Source organism: Echinops telfairi, unplaced genomic scaffold (assembly GCF_000313985.2).
Source record: "Echinops telfairi isolate 266 unplaced genomic scaffold, ASM31398v2 ScPeMD7_7469;HRSCAF=8507_0, whole genome shotgun sequence".
In the NCBI taxonomy this organism is placed as follows: Eukaryota; Metazoa; Chordata; class Mammalia; order Afrosoricida; family Tenrecidae; genus Echinops; species Echinops telfairi.
The window spans coordinates 75512614-75540518 of NW_022111372.1; the positions used below are offsets into that span (position 1 = coordinate 75512614).

General features: G+C 40.5%; 1 protein-coding gene across 2 annotated transcripts in view; it reads right to left on the minus strand.

The window, feature by feature from the left end:
• SGCD (sarcoglycan delta) overlaps nt 1–27905 on the minus strand; it is a 763996-nt gene that overhangs the window by 523217 nt on the left and 212874 nt on the right. Inside the window, exon 1 of one of the 2 annotated variants that reach the window (XM_004696751.2) lies at nt 7584–7649. The exons of the other annotated variant lie outside the window; for it this stretch is intronic. The gene's annotated coding sequence lies outside the window, so the exon portion shown is untranslated. Of the gene's footprint in view, nt 1–7583; nt 7650–27905 lie in introns of those variants that run through there. 2 annotated transcript variants of the gene reach the window in all.

Below are 27905 nucleotides of genomic sequence, written 5' to 3' on the forward strand. Positions count from 1 at the left end.
CAGTCTGCTTCCATGAAAAGTATAAGCTTGGAACCCTTATGGAGCAGTTCTACCCTGTTCTATAGGGTCACTCAACATCGGAATCAACTTGATTATGATGGGTTTAGTTTGTTTGGTACCAGTCTTGCCTCCCAAGTGGGAGCGATAGGTTTGACACCTAACTAATGAATCTGATGCACAGTCACCACTCAGCATATAAGGGGAGCCTAGAATGGAAGAAGGGTCCGATGTCCTTTGACAATCAGCGAAGGAAAACCCCTTAGAACACAAAGGTTTAATGCCTTTTGCATAGTTAATATGACTTATATGTGGTTGACTGCCTCAACTGTAGCTAACAACAAATGTATTTACATGCTTTTGGGGTTCCATATAGCAAATATCTTACGTGCACAAACTCATAACTTTTTATCGTGCCCACTGTGAAGCGGAGGAAACTGGGGCACATAGAGAAGACTTGCCAACACTCAGGATTCCGACTTGGGTCTGTGTGTCTCAGAACCTGTGTTTTTTGTGAAGTTCAGGATTCAGGCGTATCTTATTGTACTGTGCTTCTCTTGTTTGCACATCGCAGATGGCAGGTCTCTGACCAAGTGGATGCTTGTGGCTACTCTATCTCCAGCAAGAGCCATTTTTCCAACAGACACTTCATGTCTCAATGTCCCATTTTGGAAAATTTCACAAGTTTTACCCTTCTCCATAGCACTAGTGCATATTGAATAGATATAATATCACACATGCACAGCTTTTATAAGACATATGGTTTGCTTTCTGTGATATTCACTTTATAGTAGTGATGTGGAATGGAACCAGAAATAGCTCTGAAGTAATCATGTGTAATCTCTCTTTTGTGCCGCAAGATCATCCCACATCTAGGTGGGTTTTCTCAACCTTACCAGCTCCCTCTTGCCCTCTGCTTAGTGGACGTATAATGTCCTAATCATGTCCTATATAAATTTCTGATGACAAAAATTGGAATTCACGATACATATTTTTTCTAGGAGCATCGTAACTGAAATGTGTTTAGAGAATAGTAAAGAGAAAAGATGAAGAATCGGTCAAGTAATTTGAGATGTCCAGATTTGGGAAAGAGGGCCTAAGAATCATTCTGCCAGAAACAGAAGTATAGACATACAAAAATCATGTTGTTAGGTCCCATCCAGACTCATAGCAACCTTATACACAAAAGATCAACACATTGCCTGGTTGCGTCCTATCCTCACAATTGTCCTTGTTTGAGCCCATTGTTGCAGCCACTGTGTCATTCCATCTCACTGAGGCTCTTCCTCTTTTCCATTTCCCCTCACTTTACTCAGCATGATTCATTATGTCCTTCTGCAGAGACTTGTCTTGCCTGATAACCTGCCCAAAGTACAGGAGATGAAGTCTCAATATCCTTGTCTTTAAGGAACATTCTGGCGTCATTTCTTCCAAGACATATTTATTTGTTCTTTTGATAATCAAAGGTACTTTCAATATTCTGTACCAAGACCATACTTTAAATGCAGCAATACTTCTTCGGTCTTCCTTATTCAGTGCCCAAACTTCACAGGCAATTAAAACTATGACTTGGGTGGGTGTATTAGTCTGGGTAGACTAGAGGAACAAAGCCAGAGACACTCGTATTTGTATAAGAGCTTTGTTTACAAGAGCAATTAAATATTGAGAAAACATTCCAGCCCAGTCCAGAGCAAGTCCATAAGTCCAGTATTAGCCCATATTTCCAATACCAATCTATACATTCCTTTTCAGACTCATGAAACACATGCAATGACATTGAATGCAGGAGGATCACAGGCCAGTGAGTGTGGAAAGTCTTGTGGATCCAATGGAGGTAGAAGCATCTCAGTGCTAGCAGGGGTCTCCATGTGGATCCTTCAGCTCTGGGGCTCCAGCATAGCTCCATGTGTCTTCTCCACAAGATTTTCTTGCAAGGAGTGAGTGTGTGTCCTGCCTCCAGTGAGCTATTAATCTCCTTAGTGCCTCCAAATGAGGTCATCAAGCTGCACCCTGATTGACAGGCTAGACTCTATCTCTTCAATCTTAAATCTTAAATTGACAACAGATTATGTAACTACCACAGTCCAGCACATCTTAGTCCTTAAAGTAACATCCTTACTTTACAACATTTTAGAGGTCTTCTGCAGCAGACTTACCTAATGCAATATTTCATTTGATCTCATGACTGCTGCTTCCATGAGCACTGATTGTGGATCCAAGAAAGATGAAATCCTTGACAATTTCAATTTTTCACTGTTTGTCATGATATTCCTTATTGGTCCAGGTGTGAAATTGTTGGTCTTCTTTATATTGAATTATAATCCATATTGAAGGTTGTAATCCTTGATCTTCATCAACAAGTGCATCAAGTGCCGCTCACTTTTAGCTAACAAGGTATGTCACTGTAGGTTGTTAACAACCTTCCTCCAATCCTGATGCCAAATTCTTCTTCATATAATCCAGTTTTTCTAATTATTTGCTCACAGGTTGCACACAAATCACAGATCATAACAAATATGAAACAGTACCAGCTTCCCTTTTACAGATGGAAAAATAAAATTCTAGAGATTAGCAGAACCAAGGTTTATACCAATATTTCAACCACCTCCATCTTTATTCCTCCCTGACCACCATGCCCCCCCCCTCCCGCCAACTCACCAACCCGCCTCATCCTACATTCATAGCATGACAGGGGCCAAGGTTCCAAACACAGAGAGGAACAAATGTGGCTCACACTAAGGATACTTGAGATGAGAAGGAGCAAGCCTAGCTGTCTCACAGTGCAGTGCGGTTCTCCATCACCAGAGGCATCTGCATTACCTCTGGCTGCCATTTGCCAGGAAGGCTGCAGATGGAATTCCTGAGGTGGATGGAAGATTCACTCACAACAGTATCTAACAAGCCCAGTTCTGTGGATCAGTGTCTGCTTGGCTGCAACAGGATCACTTGAGCAGAGGCTGGGAGGATTTTCAAAATAGAAAGAATCTCTATCTGTAATCTGAGAGATTTGAGTTTAGTATGTTTGGGACGCTATGACATTATGTAATTTCTGAGGGACCTTTCCACACAAAGACTCTGTTGTAAGATTACTTTCTGTACCATGTTTCCTAATAACACCCAACTGTGATTATGGGACCAGGTCTTCATCTACTATGCACTGAATGTCACACTTGGCAACAAGGACCCGAGTCTCTATTACTTGCAGCCAAATAGAATCCTCACTGATAGAGCATTAAAATACTAGTTTTGAATCACATTCCCTATAGAACCCTACTATCTGGGACCAAGAAAATGGCTGGGCTACAGTAGAAACGCTGACAGGGGTCTTCTCTGAGCCAGGCTTCCATTGTCTTTAGTGTCTATCACTGCAATCACTAGACCCATGATTTCATCAAGACAACAAGTGGTCCCATTCTACTGGTCAGAAAGAATGAAAAGAGTGTGAAATATTACCAAATAAATATTCCTTCTATATGGAGGCCAAAGAATGACATAATAGCCCTCAAGTAAAGAAAAGTAGGGCTGAAGAGAAAAAAGCAGAATAAACAAGTGTCTGTCTAGGGTACACCAGAATGGGTATGGTATTAAAAGTAACCTCTAGACAATTGTCAATACCATGTTTATGTTGTGAAGTGTATTTGATCCTAGTATAACATCCTCTAAATTAGGTAGAGTTCTTTACTTTTTGAGGGGGGGATATTTGGAGAGGTCGTCAGGGTTATGCAATGCAATTCATGGCACTTGTATTCCTGAAGGTGTAGTTCATGGAAACTTTGCTCACTCTTCCCCAAACTCAGATTTTTTAAAACTTTTCTCTGTAAATTTTTGTGTTATAGTTTCTTGATAATAATTAAAGAAAGAGGTAATTTCAAAAAACCCTTTTTGTTTTGTACATACTAAGCATTGGAACATAGCAAATCATAATTCTATTATAGTATAAATAACTACAACTAGAAGGTCATGATTTTTTTTTATCCCTGATTAAAAGAGATCTGTATATATATGGCCAGGCCATCAAGTTTGCTGACGTGGAAACTCAAAGAAACCAAACTTACTGCCGTTAATCACTGATGATTCGTGGTGGCTCTATAGGGTAGAATGGAACTTCCCTTTGTGTTTCTGAGGCTGTAAATCTTTACAGGGGAAGAAAGCCTCATCTTTCTCCCATGGAGTGGCTGGTGGGTTAAAACTACTGATCTCATAGTTAGCAGTTCGTTGTGTAATCCACTATGCTACCTAACAGGGTTAATTACTAAAGTAGAGGGTTAGCAAATATTAAAGATGCCCACAATGAGATAGATTGACACAGTAGCTACACCAATATATTCAAAATGTACGAGGAATCTTGAAAAAACTCATGAAAAAATTCCATTATCTGTCAATTATATATATTTTTCCTACAAGCTATTTGAATCCCCTTGTATAATGACCATGAAGATTATTCAAGACTAGACAATGCTTACTTCTCTTTTATATAAAGCAACCATGATTTAACTCAAAATGAAGAAAAACTAGAGAATTGGTCATTTCAAGATGGTCAACCCCCAAATTCCATGGACCAGCTAATCCGATGGAGCCAGTATTAAATAAATAGTTTCACCAAAAACATGGCTTTTACCCTGGGATCCTCTTTAGAAATAAAATAGAGAAATATTTTGCTGACTTATAATAAACAGGCAACATTTTTTACCCCATTACAAAATTTGTCTTCAGGGTAAAATGCCCATGGGTAGGACTTTGGGGTAAACTTTATTCACATCCCCATTTCCACCTGGTCCCTTCACTCAACAGCCCCAGCAGGAATGATCTTTGGAAGGAACAAATATGGGTTAAAAATAAAATCTTAAGAGGCTGCCTCTCCCTGCTGGGGAAACTTGAACCCTTGGTGCTGCCATTCTTACAAAATGTGCTATCTGATTACTTCCAGAATGCATGGCAGGACAGGTTGGCCATGAGGTCTCCTATTGTCAGGGAGGTTAAAAAAAAGTTCTCTGAGGCCCTAGTACCTCCACATATATCAAGCTGAACAAAGCAGCGTCTGGTGATTTCTTTGGTGTCTCCAATATGTGTACTTTGTTCCTGAGCAAAGATCTCTGTTCTCTCTACCCTCTACTGTCCGGTTTTGTAGGTAGTCCCTCCTCTCTCCTGACTGCCTACACTCTGCCCTGAATTACTTCTGCCCCAGTCAAATGTCATGGGAGGCTTGATCCTTCTCTCCCTTGTTTCTAAAGAGAGAACATCTGAACTGATGCCCAAGTTTTAGGCACTGTTCTTCATAATCCTCCAACCTGAAGCTTCTATTACATGCCTCTTCTGCTCCACGCCTGAAGCACACTAAATTTAGAGGCGTATCACATTCCATCTCAGTTGAGTTTCTTTTCACTGGCAGGAAGTTTGGCTCTGGTTCGTGGAGGTTCCTTATCGGTCGTGGCATTTTGCTCACTGAGTAGGCATTTCAGAAAAAAAAAAGAACAATATTTAGTCACTGGCTATCCTGACTTCTTACTGCACTCTTCCTTGTCCCTGTCCTGCAGTTCCCAAATGCTCCTCCACCCCAAACAGCACAAATATGAGATTGGTTAGAAATTTTAAAAAAAGGTGAGCTAGATCTTAGAATGAGAAATCCTGCTGCCGTTCACGCCCACCTCGCTATATTCCCTGTTAGCGTAAAGAAGGAAGAGAATCCTGTTGTCAGCTGGAACTCAGGAGCTTCCATCAAGAAGACAGGATTTCTGCCTCCACGGACTTAAACTGTGTTTCTATTCATCCTACGAGGAGTGCTAGTGGCATAGTGGTTATGCTTTGGGCAGCTAGCTGCAAGGTCAGCAGTTCAAAATCACCAGCTGCTCTACAGAACAAAGAGGCTTTCTACTCCTGTAACAATTTAAAGTCTGGGAACCCCACAGAGGGCAGTTCTACCCTGTCCTGGGCGTTGCAGTGAGTCAGAATCAACTTGGTGGTAGTGAGTTTGGATTAGATTATTTTGGGTGTTCATCCTCTATCCTACCCAAAGAAATATCTGAGCCTTTCTCTCTTCATTCACCTACAAACCTTACTTTTTATTTAGCTACTTGTTTAAAGATGAGAAAATGCTGAAGTATGCACACACCTGTTCTCATGAAGATTTAATTTTAAAAGTTTACTCCCAAACTGAGCCTTGGTGGTGTAATGTTTATGCTTTAGTCTGATAACCACAGGGTCAGCAGTTCAAAACCACTATCTGCTCTGTGGGGTAGTTCGGGTCGGGTGCGAGTGGGGCTAAATATAAAAGACAAAGCTTTTCTATTCCTATGAAGAGTTACAGTCTTGGTAAAACACAGGGCCAGTTCACCCTGTCTGGTAGGGGTGCTATGAATCAAAATCAACGTAATGGCAGTGATTTAGGTTTCCCGTTTGAGTCTTTTTGACTATTCAACAAGTTTCTATTCACCAGTCTCTCCAATCAGACCCTACAGCAATCCTCCTTCAGAAAAGGACCATACGGTTTCTATAAGTTATCAGAAAGCAATAGTGAGGTTTAGTTCTGTTTCATCTGAGTGGAATCAGTGTTTTACATGTACCTATACTACTTACTAAATGCAATACGTAGAACATTGTCATGTCTGCTTCTGACTCATGGCCACCCCATGCACAATGGGAAAGGTGTCTACATTCCATTACAACTGATAGATACCACAATTAGAAGAAGAAAACTAAGATATGCCTTTGACTGAGATTTACCATATTTTAAATTCCAGGTGGCTTTTTTATAAGTGCTCGTTTTAGTACTGCATCTAATTATCCATCAAAATAAAACAAACCATTCTATCTCCATTTTTTAAACAATTAGTTAGAGACATCATTTCCTATCACTGTTTTTCTGATAGGTTAATTTGTAAAATACAGAAGTAAGTTTTGAGTCCACTACTGCAAGTTACTTTGTCAATTGACAAAAACCGAAACTGACTATCGAGACAGACTGCCAAGAGTGGATCCAACATCTTGCTAGGTAAATATATCCCGGGCTCCTTAACAACCGTCAAAATCGAGTGTCAAAATACAAGATGTCTGGACCTCACGCGGTTCCCTCACTGCTAAAAGTCTGATCCAAAATAGAAACTTCAAACTCTGATTTCCTCCTAAAAAGAGAGCCATTTCCTGCTAAAAACGACTCTCTAGCAATGCTCTGAAGCAAAGAACACAGACATTGCACCTAAAATGATCTTTCAGCCAACGAACTCAGTCCTTCCACACAGCAAGGAAAAGTTACCAAAGATTGGAGCAGGGTCACAATACAAGGAGTTCTCACACTTTCCCCCCCTTTCACCTTAGCATTGCCAGAGACGCTAAAACTTTTAAAAGTGCCTCTTCCCCGCGGAAAATCAGATCCCAAGGAAGGGGTGCGGGGGCAGAGAAGATTGTAACATCACACCAAATAGTCATGATTTTTTTCACGAATGCCTGCCCTGGCTCCCCCGCGCGCATCCCCACCTCCCTTCAAGGCACACCCCCAAACACACCCTGGACCTCTTGCAAACAACAGCAGGCAGGAGGCTTCTAACGCGGGGGCGGGCGGGGAGACACCAGACCGAGATGCCAGTCCCTACCTCTGGGGTCCGCTGCCCAGAGCGGCGGCGGGGCGCGGGCTGAGCGCGCGATCTGGGCTGCAGGCGGCCCTGCTCTGAGCCCTGCGGGCGGCCGGGGCCGGCGGAGAGCGAGCAGGCCCAGCCCGCGCTCACCAGCTGCCCCCGTCACATTTTCCAAGTGCCGAAACGCAGCCAAGGCCCTGCCCATGCCTGAAGCATTTCCTGCACTGCATTCCCGGTCCTTTGCTGACTGCTTGGAAACTGCACGCTCTCCTTCAGTGGGCTTTGTCCGCCCAACTCGCAGCTACTGGGCCGGCTCCAGCTATCAATGGGAAACACATGTGTCAGCCCCAGGCTAGCTCCCCTGCACCAGCGCCTGTGGGGCCGCTGGGCTCACATACACAACCAGAAAGGAAACCGCTTCTAGAACCCAGGCTGATGTTTCAGTTATGCTCCACAAGGGCTCTGCTGATGCTCAACACTGCCCCTTTGTAAAACGCTCCTTCCACTCAGAGCCCCAGACTGACCCCTGGTACCCCGAGTGAGTTCTTGCCAGTCCTGATAAGGAGCCTATGAGAGCTGAGAGATAGGGATTCTAATTTGATCTCCCTACGTGCTGTTGCCTAAGTCTTTGCTGGAAATTTCAGTGGCCAGAGGGGGAACAATATTTTTAGCATTTTCAGACTGGTTCAGCACTTCAGAGTTGTCCCCTCATCCTGATAGGTACATCTGTCGCTGCTGCAACTAAAAATAATGCAATTATTTTTCAGGTACTTTTGTTGCTCAGTGCTCCTCTCACTATGCGGGTCCCCAAAGGTAACATTTTACAGGCTGTTGGAATCTACATGGTGACGATGAGGAGTAGCAAGCAAAAGACAGTGTGCCTTTAATGAGATGGTTTCTTAATTCTGTGAACCTGTGTCTGTTTCTGGATGACACTCCACCAAGAGCTCAGGTGTGCATTCTCCTGGGTTTGGGGGTCCACATTTGACATTGCGTCTCTCCATAAAGCAAAAGGAAATCCCAGAAGACAGGAGAACACCCCTCTTTTCCCGCACTGAAAAAGTCCCATAGCTAAAGAGCCAAAGCTAAGTTGTCAAGGTAACATTGTAGAACAGAAATGATTTAAAGAGAGAGCAGCATTTGTTTTGAGTTTCCCTTCCCCTCAAGGAATCTTTTTTTTTCTTTTGGACTAACATTTTACTTCCAAAAGTCACACCCCTTAGCAGTTTATTCTAAAGAGTTGGGGCTTGCCAGATTTTAGAAGTGGTACGTGTTATTATGGTACGTGCCTGAGAGTCTGTTATAATATTAATAATAGGATTTGGTGGGGTCTTGGACTTAGCCTCAAGTTGCAAGGGGCAGTATCAATGGGATAAAAGTACATATAGCCTTGGGATAAGGAATAGTATGTGTGAGTGTGTGTGTATGTGTGTGTGTGTGTGTGTGTGTGTGTGCAAGTCTAAGGCCAGGATGCAATTATAGTCAGAGAACCTTAGAGTAGAAAGGAACCCCAGGGACTGTCCTATCTAAATTGTCTCTACCTTTCATTATACAAAGGAAAATGGAACCTGAGACGGAGATATGTCTTTCCCAGAGTTACAGAACAGTTAATGCCAGAGCAGAGGCAAGAACATTGGACTCTTGCAATTGTGCTTGAGCTGTCTCTCGCCCAGCATCATGTGGTATCATGCAACCTCCACGAGAGTTCCATTTCTCATCAGAAAAAGTCAGTCGCCATGGAGCCAATGCCTGGATGACCTCATGTATGTCAGAGTAGAACCTTCTTCCAGAGGGTTTTCAAGGATGAATTCTTTTTGGAAATAGACAGGTTGGCCTGGGTTTAAACTTAATGCTATCATTTGTTGTAGCCCTCCTATACTATGCCTTGACCTCAGTTTCCTCATCTGTACATAAGAATGAATTCTATAAAGCAAAATTTATATCATAAAATTATTGCAAATTTGGTAAAATAATCCACAAGTAGTGTGTTTATTACAGGCTCTAGCATGATACCAAATATACCAAACCTACTACCATCTTGGAAGAAGTATAACAGGGATGTTTCTTAGAGACAAGGGTGGCAAGGCTTTGTCTCACGCGCTTTGGACATGTCAGTCCCTGAAGAAGGACACCATGCTAGGTACAATAATGGGACAGTGAAAAAGAGGAAGGCCTTTAACAAGATGGCCTGACACAGTGGCTGCATGTTGTACATAAGGTCACTATGAATCCGAAACAATTTGACGGCACCTACCAACAACTACCATTGAGTTGTGTCTGACTCATAGCAACCTTATAAGTATTCATTAGTATCAGCTTTTGTTTTGTTTGTTTTAATTGAGCAGCAGTCAGATTTTTTTCCTACTTCAAAGCAAAACTGACTTTCACATTTAGTGTGAGTTCTTAGTATAAGCAATTTTATTTCCCTAGTTAACTTTTCTGCTACTTTACCTTGTTATAGATAATAGGTGCCTATCCCTTTAAACACAGGAAACCATTTTAATCCCTTTTTCTAACATTAAACAGACCAAACAGCTACTTTTTGTCTGTCCCTAAATGTGACGCTTTCCTCAAGATTAACTCACAGGAAAGGAAAACAGTTGATTAGAACTTAGTGGTTAGTTATGTGCGACTGAACTACATACCATCTCCAGAGAACTGGACATCCCATACCATAAAAGCTCAAAATCACCATTCTGGAAACAAAACACCATTAATAATTTCAATTCCTATGTTTAGAAGCTGCTCTTCCTATTCGGTGCCATTGAGTCTGTTGTCACTCAGTGATTCTATGTGCAACAGAACCAGACACTGTCCCATTCTGCACCATGTTTCAATTTAGAAGGTCCTAAGTGAACACAATCCACCACCAAAAACCTACTGCCCTCAAGCCACACCTCGCTCATAGGATCCAGCTGTTGCTGCTAGGTGCCATCAATTCCGTTCTGGCCAATAGTAACCCTTGGTACAGCAGAACAAAACTCTGCCTGGTCCTACACGCTCCTCACAACTCCTATGTTTGAGCGCATTGTTGCAGCCACTATGTCAATCCATCTCCTTGAAGACTCTCCTCTCTTTCACTGCCCCCTTCTTCTCCAGGACAACATGTTCAAGGTACATAAGACAAAGTCTTGTCATCCTTGCCTCTCAGGAGCACTCTGACTAGTAGGGTCCAGTAGCATTGCATAAATCTTTGTGGAAGCATGCTGCCTCATCTTTCTCCCACACACCAATGATGCAACAACAACAGTCCCACATTAAGGAGACAATCTTACTGAGAGAGAGCTGCTACACATTCTAATGGAACACATTCCTATCTGGGCTTTCACAGTCTTTGCCTTAGAAATAATTGTACTGCCGTTTCTTTATCTATTCTTCCAATGTTGGGTATTTGGGTTGCTTCCAATTCCTTGATATTTTGAACTGTGCTGCTATGTTGTGTCTCATTTCTTTTGGGTATGTGCCTAGTAGCAGTATTGCTGGATCGTATGGGATTTCAGTTCTGTTGCTTTAAGTATCGTCAGATCATTTTCCATAGTGGTTTTTAGTATTTACAAGTCCATCAACAGTGTTTACAAGTTCCATTCGCTCTCCAACCACTCTAGCGCTTGTTGCTTTCTTTTTTCTTTGTGAATTGGGATAGCATTGTGGGTGGAAGGTGGCATCTCATTATGGTCTTAATTTTTATCTCCTGGATAGCTACTGGTCATGCGCATTTTCCATATGTTTGTTAGCCATTTGTACTTCATATTTGGTGAACTGTCTGTTCATGTCTTTTTCCCACTTCTTAATTGGGTCGTTTGTTTTTTGTACTCTTCTTGATATGAGTGAACTATTGAATTGTATTATATGTGAATGAAGTGCCGATAAAACTGTTAAACTATTTGTTACAATTGTTCCACCAACAGCTATTTATTAATTATACCTGTGTCCAACTTCGTCTTGGAGAGAAATAAAAAGTTCTTCTTGATTCCTAGTTCTTTACAATTTTGTCAGTAATCAACTAAAACAACAACACAAAACCACTGGTCCTGAGGTGAGAAACCTGGTATACTACCCACTACCATAGCAGAGTATCAAAGAGCCCCCAAAAGCCCAGGAGTCTTAATATTATTCATCCGTCAAGGGAAATTATGTACTGATACATGCTAGGACATGGATGAACTTTGAAAACATTAGGTTGTAAAACACAACAGCCACAGAAATGACAAATAAAATATGATTTCACTTATATGAAATATATGGGAAATATTGTGGATTTCAGGAAGAACAAACAAATCTGTCTTCGAAGAAGTACAGCCAGAATGCTCCTTGGAAGTAGGATAGCCAGACTTTGTCTTGTGTACTTTGGACATGTTATTAGGGAGATTAGTCCTTGGTAAAAGGACATCGTGACTGGTAAAGTGGTGAGGCGCCAAAAAAAGGAAGACTGTTGAGGAGACAGATTGATATCAAGGCTGCAAGAATGGGCTCAAACTTAACAATTGTGAGAGCAGCACAGGGCTGGGCAGGATTTCCTTCTGGCGTGCGTATGGTCACTCAAACTTGAAACCGAGTTGATGATGCCTAACAACAGCAAACTATGTAGTAACATGCTCATCCCTGAAACAATCTCTAGGGGGATGGAATTCTCAGGTTGGGCATGTTTGGTGCATAGGACCTCTCTAGAGGCAAAAGAAAAGGAGTCTGCTCTACTTGCACCATATGGACTGAGTAGACTTATTAGGGGATTGAGAAAGAGTGGTAGGCAGACACTACCCCCTTGTCTACTATATGGATGTCTGGGCACTCACAGCATACTGTTTCATCTTGTCCACGGATGGTCCTTTAAGAAAAAGTATGAGATCACATTTAATTAACAGACCGAAAAAGTATTTATTTTATCTAGACCCCAAACAATTGAATTAGAGTTAAACTGGTGGCAGATAATTACACAGGGACATTAAGCCATCCTTCCATTTGAGGCTTCATTTTCATGACGAACACCTAGAGGGAAATGACACTCCCCTGCTTTGGCTCTCCCAAATAGAGAAAATGGACTGCTGATTTTCAATCGCCAAGGGCAAAATTGCCTGGTTGACTTTGAAGAGACTTTTCTGTGGAGGGACTCTAGACAAGGAAGTTTGTCTCCATGGCAAGTCAATGACCCAAACGTCTATCTCCAATGACTAGAAGCAGTTTTTAAATTGGTCACTCTCTGTTTTGGAAATTCAAATATATGCATGGTATACAAGAAAGGATTCTCAAACTAAGCCGTTAGGAGAAGGAATTAACCTATTTGATAATAATATAACTGTAACAAAACATATTACAAATACACCTTTCTTAAAAAACAAAATTAACTGAACTGGATGAAATAAACACTTCTACATTTAGTTAGCTGACTGCATGCAGTCTTTCCTTTCTATGGAAAACATGTTCTTTTATACTTTTATTGTGGGTTGGGTGAAGGTTTGTGGAGCAAATCAGTTTTCCATTCAACAGTTCCCACATCTCTTATTTCATAGCATCGATCGCAATGCCCACAATGTAATATCATATCAGTTATTCTATTTCTTCCCCGTATTTCCTATTTCTCCATTTCTTCCTACCCTTTCCTGTCTCTGAATGTTGTCATTGGACCGAAGATGAACTCATTTCTTAGGCACAATCTTCTGCCAAACAATAGAGAGGTCTGCATTGGTGAACGATAACACGAGCAATGTATGTATTCCTGAAAATAATCATTTGCGATCAGTGCAAAATATTGATCAGTATCTTTGTAATATTTTCTGATCTATGATTTCTCATTGTGCTATACCTTTATGAAGTTAAAAATCTTTCAAATATCACATTTAAATTTAGAAATAAAATTTGATGATCGCTAAAAATGGTCCCGACTCTATGCTAGGCACTGAGGAGGCAGAAATAAACAAGACCTGTGTTTCTGGGAAGAAATCATAGTGTCATTGATGTTTATTTTCACAATCCCTGTGGTGTAGTTAATTACTTAGTATGGTCCTTATAGCCAGTGTCATCCATTTTTAAAAATGTATTATCAATCCTGGCCTTTATACCTATAATTATAGTTCTATTTTGGAGTTTTTTGCCTGTAATGCTAAAAAGGCCGGATTAAGGTGAAATATGTCCTACGTCCCCACCTTACTTCACCGAAACAGAACAAAACTTCAGTGTCGTCAAGCTGATTCCAACTCAGAGCTTCCCTAGAGGACAGGGTTCAACTGTCCTTATGGCTTTCCAAGACTGTAAATCTTTATGGGTGTAGAATGCCTTGTCTTCCTCTTGTGGAGAGGTTGGTGGTTTCAAACTCCTGACCTTGAGGTTATCAGTCCAATGTATAAATCATCGTGCCAAAGTAACACCCTTAGTTCCTTCAGTGGTGTGCTCTATAAAGAATGCTAAAACAAGAAATAATTTCCTCCTGTAAGTTATTTTCGTAAGAGGTAAACCCTTACTACTTGATTTAAGAAAGTAGAAGACCTGGGTTGCAGAACTGGCTGATATTAGACCTGGCAAGGCGAATGTGTTTAGAAGTGATCCGTATGTCCTCTAAATGTTAGAAATCAGAAGGCAAATCCAAACTGCTATCAAGGCTGCCCACCTCTTGTATATCAGTTTGTTGTACTTTGGTGCCTTTTTGCTGTGATGCTGTAAGCAATGTCACTGGTATTTCAAATACCAGAATCACTCAAAGTTAATAGGTTTCAGCAAAGATACCAGACTAAGAATAGACTTCAAAGAAGAAATAGGCTGTTGGTTTCAGGAGAATTAACCACTGGAAACATTATGGACAGCAGCAAAACACTGTCAGATTCTGCAAAGTTCATGACTAGGACCAGAACACTATGGGAGACAGTACCAGATTAGTCCCGTAGGCTAGAAGACACTCAAAATATGACTGAAGAAGAACTGCCTTCTCCAAGTAGAGTTGATCACAATGACTCTGATGGCATAAAGGCTTCCTGAACTTCCTTTGCTGATGGGGCATGACTTGAAATGAGAAGAAGCATGTAAATGAATATTAATAGTTGGAACTTAGACTGTAAAGATTACATATCTAGGAAAACTGGAAAAATTGAATGCTTAAAGATCGATATGCTAGGTGAGTGAGCTGAATTGAACTAGTATTTATTATTTTGAATCAGAAAGATCATATGGCTTACTATACTGGGAATTACAGGTTAAAGAGGAATAGCATTGTATTCATTATCAAAAAGGATATTTCAAGATCGAGTTGAAGTACAATTCTATCTGTGATAGGATAATGTCTATCCACACACAAGGAGATCCATTCTACATTTCTTATTCAAATTTATGCACTGACCACCACAGCTAGTTATGCAGAAATTGAAGAATTCTACCAACATTTTCAGTCTCATATTAATCAAGCAAATAATCAAGACATATTGATAATTAATTAAAATCCAAAAATTGGAAACATAGAGGAAGGAAAGTATTTGGAAGTGTGCGCTAGGTGATAAAAATGAAGCTGGAGATCACATGGTTGACTTTCCAAGACCAAGGGCTTCTTCATTTCAATTCCCTTTTTCCAACAACGCAAGCGGTGACTATACGTGTGGAATTGTCCAGATGGGATACATAGAAAATAAATTGACCTCAAGACGAGATGGAAAAGATTACTATCATCTTCCAAAACAAGGCCAGGGTCTCACAGTGGGAAAGACCATCAATTGCTCAGCTGTAAGTTAAGCTTGACCTTGAAGAAAATTAAAACAAGTCCACCAGGGTAAATATGACCTTGAGTCTATCCCACCTAAATTTCGAGAATATTTCAGCAACAAGTTTGATATATTTAACACTAATGGCAGAAGACCTGATAAGCTGTTGCTGATGTCACATATATCAAGAAAGCAAAAAGTCAATGAAAAGATAAGAAAGAAAATTTCAAAGTGGGTATCAGAGGACACTCTGAAACATACTCTTCATAATAGATTAGCTAAAGCAAACAGAAGAAATGATGAATTCAAAGAGCTGGGCAGAAAATGATAATGGACAGCTCAAGAAGACGAAGTATAATGAATTTTATTATAATAAAATCCAAGTTTCAAGTTGCAATATTGGTAGATTCTATGGGTAAAATATTGAACAAGGAAGGAAGCATATAAAGAAGATGGGAAGGTAGTCATGGTACCAAAAAGAACTCGTTAGCACTCAATCATTTCAATAGGTAGCATATGATCAAGATATAATGAAGTTGAAGGAAGAAGTGTAAGCTGCACTGAAAACATTAGCCAAAAACAGACCCATGGCATTGATGGAGTGCCCATTGAAATGTTTCCACAAGCTGATGAAGCAATAGAAACACTCACTTGTCTCTGGAACACAGCTATTTGGCCAACTAACTGGAAAAGATACATATTTGTACCCACTTCAATGAAAACTGATCCAACAGATTGCTCCAATTAGAGAACACAATCATTGCAATATAAGCAAGTAAAATGTTGCTGCAGATCATACAACAATAGTTGCAGTAGTACATTGACAGGGGTCTTACAGATGTTCAGGCCAGATTCAGAAGAGAATGTGGAAGAAAGGATATCAATGCTAAGGTCAGGAAGATCTGGCTGAAAGCAGAGATAACTAGATGACATTTGCTTGTGTTTCATTAACTATGCAAAGACATTTGATTGTGTGGATCGTAACAAACTATGGATAGCTTTGAAAAGAATGGGAATTCCAGATAACGGCATTGAGCTCATGAGAATCTGTACATAGATCAAGTAGCAGTTGTGCAAACAGCAACAGGGAATACTGAATGGTTTTAAATCAGTAAAGGGAAGCATAATAGTTGTGTCTTCTCACCATACTTATTCAATCTGTCTGTTGAGCAAATCATCAGAGAAGCTGGATTATATGAAGAAGAATGTGGCATCAGGATTGATGAAAGTCTTATCAATAATCAGTGATATGCAGATGACATGGTCTTGCTTCCTGAAAATAAGGACTTGTATACTTGCTGATGAAGATCAAGGATTTCAGAATTAAGTGTGGATTAAAATTCAATGTAAAGAAAACCCAAATCCTCAAAACTGAACCAATAAGAAACATCATGATAAATGGAGAAAATTTTGAAATTGTCAACAATTTTGTCTTGCTTACAATCCAGAGCCAATATTCATGGAACCAGCATTAAGAAAATCAAAGGACTCATTGCACTGTGTAAATCTGCTATACAAGACTTCTTTAAAGTGTTGGAAAGAAAAAATGTTGTTTAAGGGCTAAGGTGTGCCTGACTTAAGCTTTGTATTTTCAGGAGCCTCCCGTGCATGTGCAAACTGGAAATTGGATACAGAACAATGCAGGAGAACTGATACATTTGGACTATGATGAATAGTGGAAGTACTGTGGACTGCCGAAGAACAAACAAATTGGTCTCAGAAGAAAGTAAGTACAGCCAGAATGCTTGAGGAGGCAAGCATGCATGACTTTGTCTCCTGTACTCTAGGCATATTAAAAGGAGGGATCCATCCCTGGAGAAAGTCAGCATGCTTGATAAAATACAGGGGCAGTGAAAAAAAGGAAGACCCTTGATGAGATGGATTGGCTCAGTAGCTGCACCAATGGCATCAAACATAAAAGCTATTGTGAGGACGGTAAACAATCTCGCCATGTTTCATTCTGTTGCACGTAACGTGATATGAGTTGGAACTGACTTGACAGCACCTAACAGCATCAGTGCCCCAAACATGGGCAGACAGTTCCTTCTCCACTGAGTTCTGTAGAAGACAAAAGCTGAGTTAAGCTATGAATACTTGCCAGATAAATGTTACCACCCTAAAAAGGCACCTTCCTCTGAACTTGGGGAGACATCTTGGTGCATGCCTTGGCCTGGCCAGCTTTGCTGTGAGTAAGAAGAAACTTCTAGATTAAAGTTTGGAATATAGATTTGGGACTTGCGAACCATTTCTTTGGAAGTCTGTGAATTTTTGAGGCATTGTAGTAAATTGTGCAACCCTGGGATCTAAGGCAGAATGCTGAGGGGAAGGTGAGTGATATCAGAGATCATGGAGTATTATAGCATTTTGGAAAGCTGGCCATTTGAACATCTTTAACCTCTACCTCATTGGGACCAGAGTTGTGGTGTTCCTTCCAAAATGATTCATTTTCGTAACCATATTAGTGCTCAAATGAATTGCCATCCTTATTCCATAAGCAGTAAGTGTTCGATGCATACATTCTAAGCTAATTATGAGCTCCCTGAATGAGACTGACTATTTTAAACCAAAGTTCAACCTCTAGATTCCAACATCAACAGCAGTAGTCAGACACCAAAATATCAAGGACTGCCACATAAAGGAACATCAACATTACAGGGTTTATGTTTTGAATAATTATAAGGAACTCATTTACATATGTGGAAGAGACATACTAAGGTGGGTACATCCACAATTAGTGATGTAGATCACTATGTGTTGGGCACATAATGATTGCTTAATAAATGTTTATTACTTTTCTAATCCATCACCTGGATGCCAGTCAATCGTGCTATGGTGGCTTTTATGTTGCTACATGGCTGGAATTTATGCCACTACTCTTTAAACACAATAGGGTTACCAATTGTAAAAAAGGTTTAAGCCACATCCAGTCTATGACAGCCTAGGACGGCAGGCTTGGTATTCTACTTTGGAAAATCAGTCAATGAAAACTCTCTGGATCACAGACCATTGTCCAAGATGTCTATAGGCTACCTTCAAGTTCAAGTAATCACTGAGGAAAGAGACCATGTTTGGTATAGTGGGAAGGGGAGCCATGAAAGTGAGGGTGATCATTACTAGTTAGTGTTGAAAGAATGGCCACAATGAGAGTCCAGCACCACAATCATCATGAAGATGCTCTAGGACTGAGACATGCTGCTTTGGTGATGTCCACGGTCACCATGATTGAAACCAACCCAATGGCTGGAAACAAAAGAAAGGGGGGGGGGGCAAGATGACTTTTATAGTCGATTGCAAACCAAAGAATCTCAAATAGCATTTAAAGCTCACAAATTGTGGGCTGTATCATATTCTGTACAAAAAGGAACGCATCAGTCATGAAGCCTAAGTAGAAAAACGAGAGATGGAGAAGGAAGTCGCCTGTTCAGAGTCATACAAATGGGTAATGGATGATTTATACAAAAATGTTCAGGGTATTTAGGGTTCTAAAATGATGATAAAATTTAGATAACAAAATATGTACCATTTTAATCATTCTTAAGTGTATAATTCAGTGACCTTGCTGCAATCACCATATTGTACAATTATACCACTAGTCATTTTTAAATGTTTTTATGACCCTAAGCAGAAAAGGTATGTGTCAGGTTGTATCCTTTCACCATATGATTCAACCTGTATGCTGAGCAAGCACTATGAGAAGCCAAACTACATGAACAAGAATGCAGCAACGGGTTGGAGAAAGGCTCCTTTACACCTCTGTTTTGCAGATGAGTCTACCTTGCTTGCTAGGAGTGGCGAGAACTTGACTTACTTAATGATGATGATCAAAGACACAATCAAAACCAGTTCTCAACCTTCCAAATGTGGCGACCCTTTAATACAGTTCCTCCTGTGTGGTGAACCCCAACCACAAAATTATTTTCGTTGCAACTTCAGAACTGTAATTTTGCTACTGCTATCCATTGGGCAACCCCTGTGAAAGGGTCATTCAACCCCCAAAGGGGTCGCAACCCACAGGTTGAGAACCACTGTTCTAGATGGATTACATCTCAACATAGAGAAAACAAAAGCCCTCACAACTGAGCCACTAAACAACTCCATGTTAAGCTGAGGAAATATTGAAGTTGTCAAGGATTTGATTTTACTTGTGTCCCCAATCAATGCTCATGGCAATAGTAATCAAGAACTCAAAGTATTGTTTTAATGGGTAAATCTGCTGATATAAACAAAAACAAATTCTTTAAAATGTTAATAAAACAGACAATATAAGGGAACTTTGAAGACTTAGAGAGCCAGCCCCAAACCCTGGTAGTTTCTCTGGCCTCATGTGCAGGTGTGGATAATAAAGGAGGAAGCCCAAAGAAGAATGGATGCATTTGAATGATATGATATGGGTGAGGAATATTAAATATACCAAACTTAAAAACAAACTGCTATTGAGTTGGATTCCAGCTCATAGTGACACTGTAGGAGAGAATATAACTTCCCCTGTGGGTTTCACACTGTAACTCCTTACAGGAGCAGAACTTCTGATCTTTGTCCCATGGAAGGGCAGGTGGTTTCTAACTGCTGACCTTGGGGTTAGAAGCCCAAGGCATAATAACCAATGTACTACCAGGGCTCCTAAACATGCTGAGTGCGACCCAAAGAAGAAACATCTCCCTTGGCAGAAGTAAAGGCAGAATGCCCCTTAGGAAAGGGTGGTGAGACTTGCCTCACATGCACACTGTTAGGGGCATGAAGGGAGCATTAGGGCTGAGTTAAGGTTTTGTGCTTCCACACTTGTCCATTCTTTTCCTACAAGCAAGAACAATATCAGGTGAGGGACAAAATTCAGACCAAAGTCAGAAAAAGATTGAACCAAAAGGGTGAGCTGTTTGAAGGGTTACTTTGGAAAAGAAGTCCAAAGGGCCCTGTATTGGTTTCAAAGGTCTGGTAGTCATATAGAAGTGGACTTTTTATCTGGCCAGTGGCAGACCTCCCACCGTTGGCTGACTCTTCTATGATCAGCCGATTCCTCTGTGGTGTGCCTCCTCTTTCCCGGTGAGTCCCTGCTGCCCAGCCCCTCAGACTTCACACTGTACCCTTGCCTCCAGACCCCAAACCCAAGAGTCTATTTTGTCGTTGTGCGAACAGTTCCAAGCAGTCTTTTCATGATCTACGGTCTCTTACGTTGATAAGAAAATCTGTCTTATCTGCTCTTCACCTTCCTTTGTGCTGCAGAGCTATGTGTGGAAACGTCTCCCCTTCTCTTTGTGTTAGGGTTTCTGCCAGGTTCCTACCATCACCACCTCTCTTTTGTCCCCTCTGCACGTCATCAAGTGGAACGCATCCCTGGAGAACGACATATGCTTGGTAAGGCACAGTGTCAGCAATTTTAATAAAAGGAAGACCCTTAAGGACACAGAATGACACCATGGCTGTAACGGACTTAAAAAGAGGTATGACAGTGAGTGCAGGGTCAGACCCGGTTTTCCTCATGTGTATGCAGGATTGCTAGGGTTGGAACAGATGTGATCACTGAGAAACTTTGGTCTCTATGCACTTGCCTGGTTCATATATTTCATATAAATGAAATCATACAATATTTGTCCTATTGTGTCAGACTTATTTTACAGCGATGTTTTTAAAATTCGTCCATGTGATAGCATGTAAGAAGATATCATGTCTCTTTATAATTGAGAAATATTAAGATTCCTATTTTTTCAAATCTAGTTGCTTCCTGGGCCCATCACATGCTAAGAGATGTTTCATTGTATCACTTCTTCACTCTGGTACTTTCTATTGGAAATTCACTTCCTGAATGCAATTTGTATTCCAAATATATTGCCTACTCACCCAACTCTACATGATTTCTCATAGCAATCAAGAGATCCAAAGATAAGTCAGTTAACAACCTATATTAAATGGTGAATTACGAATGACTGAATACTTGAATAGTTATATAAGTGGATACATCATTGCTTTATATGCCTTTAACATCACACTTAACATGAGTGAGTTCACATGAAATATCTGCTGACCGGAACTGACAGGAAACATTTCTGGGTCTTCAGTGGACTGCATGGATCAGAGCTCAGCTGATTTTCCCCAAGTCTCCCGTCTTGATCAACTTTAACAAAGTCTTAATATCCTGAACCTCTTCTCTCTAATTAGAAGAACCTGTTGGATGCAACAGACCGAGACAATCTGGCTCATAGGCTTAGATTAAGGGTTAATAGAATTGATTCATAAAAGTGAACTTGGTGTAAACTGTACTTAGGTGCTAATGGGGATCAGGTTTTATGCCAACTTCATGGTGTCTGTGTGGAGTACAATGTGCCCATCAAGTAGATGTCTCCCTGGGGGCGTGGCCTTTTTATAAGAGAGACAGCAAGAACTTCTCTCTTTCTTGCTCTTTACTCACTTCCCCCTTTCTTGAATGCTTTGTCTACCTCCAGGGTGGCACAGTGTAGGCTGTCAACTCGGAGCAGTTGGCACCCTGCCATGCTCCCACCAAATGTGTGTGCCCAAGCCTCGGACTCTCCAGATTGTGAACTTCCGGCTTTCCCTCTTTGTGCCATTGGCCTGCTGCTAAGTGAATCGGCAGAGGGCTCTGGCTGGCGTTGTACCCGTGGAGGGCTGAGTTGGGACGAGTTCTTTCATAGATGAATATATATGGTTTCGTTTCTTTAGACAACCCAGCCTAACACGACGCTATAGTACCATGACCTGCTCTACACTCTTCAAAGTAAGAAGCAGCAAAAACATCAAAAAGATGAGAGCAAAAATATCAAGTTAATATAAAGACAGATCAGCCGTCTGTCAGTGTAGTCAACTCTAATGCAACTACACTGGCATTCCTAGTGAATCAACTTGCCATTAAATGATCATCCAAACATGCACAGAAGAAAGGGAGCCAGAGAAAGGGACGACTGGGCAGGGTTCACTGAAGCACTAAAGGAAAGGGTCTTAAACCATGAACTCATCTCATATTTTTGAGTGGTCTCATTGTCTAGGTATTGGAGATATGGTGGACATAAGACAATAGGGCCCCGAGCCTCAGGGGACTTCCAATCTTTGTGAGAAACATGAGGAATGTGTCTGGGACCACTGGCAAGAGTATCCATTGTGCTGGCTTAGCTCAATGTCATTGAGGAATTCTGCTAATTTAACTCTCCTTCTTCGGACTTCAAATACATTAAATAACCTTGTCATTATGTTTTCTCTTCCTGTGTTACTATACCTAGAGGCAGAGAATATGTAGCTGTCTCCATCCATGCAATACGTATATCTTACTGTATATTTAAAAATGGATGCGTCTCACTTAGACATCACTCTCATGAGGTCAGTTACTGCGAGGCTTCTCTTGATGGATGGAACTCCTTTTGTTGATAGACTCCGCTTTCACAGCTAGTTCCCTGAGGTTAGACAAGACATTGTGTGAGGCCTCGAGGGAAGGAGACATCCTCATTATAATCATCGTCACACCGATACATTTCCAGACCGAGGATGCAGAATAAGGAATTGGCAAGCTGAAGAAATGGGCTAATTCTTTAACCACTCCATTTAATACATGTATCAAAGATAATGGGAATGGAGCTACTTTCTTTCATCTTCTATTCCAAATATATAATCCTGTATCAATATTTTTACTACAGACACAATGAAAAAATTCCACTAGTAGAACAACTACAAAGTATTGAGGCTCAATGGGAAAAGTGAAGTCAATGATGTGGTTCAGTGATATAATTAGTATAAAACATGTACTTCATTTCACGAGTCAAAGATGAAACACAAAATGTTCTTAAATTATACACACACACACACACACACACACACATACATATATTTGAATTTTTGGAAAGATTTTCAACACTCACTGCATTTCAAAACTCCTATTTGATTTTGAAACTGTGGCTTATGAGATTTAATACTATAAATTTGAAAGTATTCTTGGCACTCAGCTTTGGGACACTGTATGGATACATATTTCATAGCAACCACCACAGTTGTGATTTACGAGGGTTAGAATATTTTTGTTCTAGGGCAGAACTGGACAGGCCTGGATTACTGTCCCCGAGCTGCATAAGCCTGGCTGGAAAAAGACGTTCACTGACTTTCATGTTCTGATCCCTGAGATTTCTGTATAGTGGGAAACACAGCAGCCGTGTGCTAAGGTTGTACTTGTCCAAGAATTTTACAAAAGAATTTTGGGTAAAAGTAGCTTTTCTAAATATTCAATAACTATCATGCAGTGTGGGCTTACTGCACAGTTACATAGTAAGAGCTCAAATATTTATTAGTTGATATTACTAAACTCTGTATCATGCATAATCATGAGCCATCTCATTTTTTAGTTTTTGTACATGGAGAAAATAGGTACGTCTTAGTAGCAGGAGTTTATATTCAGCATGATCAAATACCATTATTTTTGATCATTTAATTATTAACTAATGTTATTATAACTTAATTAGTGCAATTTAAGTATTACTTGATCATTTTAATATTCCTGTCATAAATTTAGAGATTGGTATTTCTATCTTAGACATCAGTCTCATGAGTTTGGCTGGTGATTCTGCCACTGAGAAATAACATTTTCTTACTGAACTAATAAAACCGTGTTGTTGTTTTCAGGTCTATCCACTTACAGAAGGCATTGCACTGGTCAAGCATTGACTGCTAATTAAAATGTTACTATTGAAACTCACTAGCTGCTCTGAAGAGGAAGATGTGGCCGTCTAACTTCATAGAGATGAGAGTCGGTGAAGGGAGATGTCAGACGGTGTAAGACATGACAAAGTAATAATAATGTATAAATTATCAAGAGTTCATGGGGGAGGGGGAAGAAGGGAGGGAGGGAGAAAATGAGAAGCTGATACCAAGGGCTCAAGTAGAAAGCAAATGTTTTGAGAATGATGATAGCAACAAATGTACAAACGTGCTTGAGACAATGGATGTATGTATGGATTATGATAAGAGTTGTATGAGCTCCCAATAAAATGATTAAAAAAGAATTGAGAGTCGGTAACACTAAGGAACAGTTCTACTCTGTCCAATAAGGTCACCATGGGTTGGAATCAACTTGACAGCATGGATCTTGTTTGTTTTGATTCATATACAGTCCCAGACTCATGGTTTTAGTATACATAGCAAAACTATGTAAGCCTATGTTACTTATTAAGGGCTGACAGGGGGCTAGAGAAAGCTGAAGTAATTGTCAAAACTCAGAGGAGTAAACATGGAGTTCTAGATCCAGTGTTTGAAGGAATGATTCACTAAAGCAAGGGTGGGGTAGTTCCCACTTGTGGGCTGTACAAGGCTCACAAAGTAACCAATACCAGCTAACATCACATGCCTCCCCAAACAGAAGCAGTTCCAGCCATCACATTAGGGACGAGGTTATGAAATGTGTGATTGGTCTGGCCTACAGACGATGTTGTAAAAATCCAAATGGTCCTTGGAAAAAAAAAAAAAAAAAATGCCCATCCTTGCATGAGCTTTGTTGTTAGCTACCTTCAAGTTGACTCCAACTCTTAGAGCAGGCATCCTCAAACCATGGCCCACGGGCCACATGCGGCCACCAAGGACATTAATCCGGTCTGCCAGGTGTTTTTGCCCCGCTTGTTTTTTTACTTCAAAATAAGACATGTGCAGTGTGCATAGGAATTTGTTCATAGTTGTTGTTTTTTTAAACTATAGTCCGGCCCTCCAACGGGTCTGAGGGACAGTGAACTGGCCCCCTGTTTAAAAAGTTTGAGGACCCCTGTCTTAGAGACTCTGTGCAAACAAAACTAAACCTTGCTTGGTGCTGTACTATCCTCACAATCATTTGGCTTGAGCCATGTTACAGCCACTGTGTCAATCAATCTCACTGAGGGTCTTCTTCCTCTACTTTACCAAGCATGATGCTCTTTTCCAGGGACTAGTCTATCCAGAGAACATGTCCAAAGCAGGTGAAATGGAGTCTTCCAATTCTTGCTTCTGTACTTCCTCCAAGACAGAGTTATCTGTTCTTCTGACAGTCCATCACACTCATGCTCATAGTGGCCAGATCAGAAAGGCTGGAACTGCTCCTGTGGGTTTCTGAGACTGTAACTCTTTACAGAAGTAGAAAGTCTAGTCTCTCACCCCTGGAGCATCTGGTGGTTTCAAACTGCTGACCTGGTAGCTATTAGCTCAGCTTGTAACCACTACGGCACCAGGGCTCCTCCTGACAGTGGGCAGTACTTCCAATACTCAGTGTCAAGAGTGTAGTTCTAATGCATCAATTCTTCTGAGGTCTTTCTTCTTCATTGTCCAACTTTCACATGGATATGAGGCGACCTAAAACATCATGGTTTGCCTCAGGAATACCATAGTCCTAAAAGGGATCATCTTTGTTTTTTAACACTTTAAAGAGGTCTTTTGTAGCAGAACTGTCTGATGCAATGCATAATTTGATTTCTTGACTGCTGCTTATATTAGGAGTGATTATGGATCCATGTAAAATCTTTAACACTGCCAATCTTCTTTCCATTTGTCATAATGTTGAACATTGGTCCAGTTGGAGGATTGTAGTTTTGGGGGGTTTTTCCCCCATTGAAATGCAATCCATTCTGAAGATGGCACTCTTTTATCACCAAGTGCTTTGAACTCTTTCTTGCATGTAGGAAGTTAGATTGTGTCATTGCATTGCAGGTTATTAATAATCCTTCTTCTAATACTTATCCAAATTCCAAACTCACTGCCATTGAGTCAATGCTGATTTACAGTGACCCCCTCTGTGGGTTTCCAAGACTGAAACTATTGATGAGTAGAAAGCCTGTCTTTCTCCCTTGGGCTACTGGTGGTTTCCAACTGCCGTCCATTCAGGCCCACTACACCACCAGAGCTCCCTAACCCTGACACTGTGCTTGTATTCATTTAGGCCAGTTTATCAGATTATTTTCTCATTCTACTTTATAGGGTACACTTATAGGGCTTTTGGTCTGTGTTCTGGTTCTGAAGGAGCACTCTGAAGTGTTCTGAAATTCCCATTCTCTACAATGTTACCCATAGTTTGTTATGAAACATACAATTATAAAAGGTGCCCTGGTGGTGCTATGGGTTAGGTATTGGGCCATTAACTTCAAAGTTAGTGGTTCAAACACACCAGCTACTCTGAAGGAGAAGATGAGGCTATCTATTCCCATAAAGATTTAGTCTCAGAAGCTCTATAAAGGGTTTCTATGAATGGCATAGGGTTTCCTTTGGTTTGGGTTCAAAGGCCTCTCCTTTTCCTTGAGATAGAATGTAGTCTTCCTAACCTGGATTACAAGGCTGAACTTGATCTTGCCAGCTTCATGCATAGCATTTATCAAATAGCTTACACATCCCTTCTTCCATGAAACTCTTTGCCTCCTACCCCTATCTGTCTTATGACCTGTCATGTATACTACTCAAAATTCTTTGTCTTTTTCCTTTCACACTATTTGCCTTCTCTATGGCTTCTAGACTTGTCTGAATACCGAACTTGATGGTCACCTCTTAAGGATGTGTTTTTCTCTGCCTCGTTCACCAGAGCCTGGTACATGGTCTTGGCCAGAAGAGGCACTCCATTGTTTGTTGGAGGGTGAAAGGGAGCAGGGAATGAAAGAAGGAGGCAAGGGAAGAGGGAGCAAAGTAGGGCTGAACCCAGTGTAGATTTGTTTAGTGCAATTGGCAATGAAGGTACTAGTGGGGCAGAAGAGCTTTATGATAATAATAAAAGATCAACAACAATGCACACATGTATGTTTGAATAATATAGATTAATTTCAATTCATCATGAGCAGTCTTATCATTGATTTTGTGCTTATTCTGAAACTGCAAGTACTTACTGACCAATTAAACGTCTATCTAAACTGAATCTTTAGTTTAGTCTTTGCAAACTTAGTTTCAGAAAATAAACTCTCAAGCTGCTGTCTTAATTAACATGAGAAAATAGCTTCATCCCATCCTTGAAGTTCAACCAGAATAAACTCCTCACCAAGCCAGTAACCTTCCTCTATATTTAGTCTTTGGTTTATGTTTAATTAATTTTACATTATTTGATTAAATTGTCTTCCTCCAAAGAACTCGTTGTTGTATTTAATTATGGGGAACTTCAGACCTCTTTTCACCAACTCAGTGTTTACAGAGTTGTAATTTTTGAAGGGTTTCAGTAACTCTGGAGCAAGGTTTGTAGGAAATATAAAAAGGAAAAAATTATAACAGATGTCTAAATATTTAATAGAAAACTACGAAGAAGCCTTGCCCTGTGCTTCATTTCATATGCATATTTTCACAGAAGCCAAACTGAACAGTAATTACAAATTCAAGAATGAGTTCTATTAGCAAGGAAACATAAATTTGATGGGGAGTTTACACTTAAACATGCAAAGAACTCTTAATGGGATTTATTTAATGAAGGTAGCTACGAATGCAACAAACTATGGCCCAGTATCCTACATTGTTATGAACCCAAAATGACAACAACTTAAAAATTTTCCTTTACTCCTTTAACTCAGGTGGTTTTGCAACATAAATCTTATCTCCCAAACCCACAACCTTCCTCTAGTTCTTAAACGCTTCCTCCCCCCAACTACCAGGACCCCAATTCTGTCTTGCAGATCTGGTTAGACCAGATGATGCACAGCGGTACTGATGGGAATTGGAAACGCAGGGAATCTAGGACAGATGAACC